Raw genomic sequence first — 2,477 nt, forward strand, 5'->3', positions numbered from 1 at the left:
GTGGGTCTGTATACAAAGTGAGTGACAGAGAATAAGAAATATGTTTACGTTATTTCCTATCTACATACCATATCTTACTTAATAGAGTTTTGAATAATCAAGGAGTTATTTGAAATAGATGAAAAAACAAAAAGTAAGTCAATTCACTATTAAGGAACTAATGCTCAATTGATTATTGCGAAGTAATATTCTGCATTCCTCTCAAGTTGATATGCCATTAGTATTTTTTACCGGAAAAGTTTCCTAGAAGTACTTATAATACCAGCTTGAAATTTGGCCACAAAGCCAGCAATTTTGGTAGAGGGATAATTCAAATATATCCCAAAGGTGGAGAGGGAGTCAACTCCGTTAGAATTTGAAATCAAAACATAAAAACTGTCAAAATTTTGCTAAGAACTCTACTAATATTTATCATCCTCTACTCTCTGAATTATGAGTGTTAGTTTTTGCGAAGTATTTATTTTTATGGTCCGGTTTTGATGATTGTGGCGATTAATATATGGTATGTTTTCATTTGAGTCTCTTTTGTTCAGTGCTTTATAATATTCTGAATTATCGTGGACAATGTAAATATCTTAATTTAAATACTGCAAAGATATCTGTAAAAAAATGTATGCTGATTAGAATGTCTTTGCACGTAATATAGATCTCCTTTCCTTTTTTGATAATGAGAATGCAAGCCATAAAAACACCAATGAAGTTCAACCCTGTGGTATTAATATTTTCTTAAGAATTAACAACATTGTAGCTTTCAAAACAACAATAATCGTGTGCTCACTATTGCTACACACATTTAGATATAGGCATGCATACATACACACAGATACACATGCATTTATACATACATGCATGCATACATACATTTACATATATACATATATATGAGAGTGCGTGTGTGTTTCTGTGTGATTGTCTGTGTGTGTGTGTGTGTGTGTGTGTGTGTGTGTGTGTGTGTGTGTGTGTGTGTGTGTGTGTGTTGTGTTTCTCTCGTTCTCTTGCAAAGAAGAACATAGTGATATTCCAGGTAGGTTTATTATGTCTCTCAAACAGTGTGTGACATGAATGGAAACGTCCCTATACCAACTCTGCTTATATAACCGAAAGCCACTAGAACATTCTAGAGTGTTCTACAACTTTCCATTCGAATCTACTGGACGGATTCACATGCCAGTAATTTCTATAGGACAAAATTAGATGCTAGCGATCTCCACACCAGTGTGCGTACGTGTGTGTATGAATGTGTGTGTGTATTTGTGTGTGTGTGTGTGCGTGTGTGTGTGTGTGTGTCACATACAGATCCACGCATACTAAAGCCCCTCGAAAGAAGCATTTGTGAAATAGCAAAAACTCACTGTACCTGGCACCCACAGTAATTCTTGAGAGAGAGAAACCAAAACATGTGTAACGCGAGTGAAGGAACAGAGGAACTTTGAAAGTATTGAGGATGATATATCATTTAAATTCTTAAGTTGCATAAAGAAAGACTATTGGTAATCGTTTCACCAAGTCATCAGTAGCTCAGAATGGGACGATCTCAAAAGTTTTGGGTTCGACTGATTATTTTTGGAGATATATCCCAATGCAAAATGAACATGTGTCTCTGTATGTAGCTATCAATTCTATATATTTCCAATCACACACGTGAGTATGTATATATATATATATGATATATACACATACGACGTGTATTTCATAAACAGCTGATCTAGCAAGCAGGGTCTCATATGAGTCAGGGGGACAGGTGCGCATTGATGCCGTCGAGAGTTAGGCTCTGAAACGGCGCACATTCTCTCCTGATGACCCCATAGACTTGCTGGCTTCCGGTATGCGGTGTTTTTGACTGGTAGCAATTGCATGTGCAAGTTGTTTGCAAGACATATATATATATATATAAGAAATTGAAAAATTAAAAAAAGGAAAATACGCACGCTTACATAGTTTTCATATTATTTTTAATATATCGACTGGTTTCGCTATCGCTATTCATGATATTATGCTTTACGTGTTTGAATATATATTTTTTCTTCAGAAGAAATATATATTTTCAAATAAGTAAAACATAATATCATGAATAGCGATAGCGAAACCGGTCGATATATTAAAAATTATATTAAAACTATGTAAGTGTGCGTATTTTCCTTTTTTTAAATTTCTTATATACATTACAACTCACCACATGGGGATACTCGAAATTCCTATTTTCTGTTACTACTAATATATATATATATATATATATAATCTTATATAGATATATATATATATATCTATATATATATTTATATATTTCTTTCTAATTCTCTCTAAGGTGACGCAGCAGCGTACTGGATGTTAATCGTTATCGCCATGCTAATATGGCGGTCCATAAATATAGTACGACAGCTTGCCTTTGGTTAGCTCCAAGAGGCCATCGCCTCTAGCTAACTATATGACACACGAACCTGTGTCCATTATATAATATATATATATATATATATATG

This window comes from Octopus sinensis, linkage group LG7, assembly GCF_006345805.1.
Source record: "Octopus sinensis linkage group LG7, ASM634580v1, whole genome shotgun sequence".
NCBI lineage: Eukaryota > Metazoa > Mollusca > Cephalopoda > Octopoda > Octopodidae > Octopus > Octopus sinensis.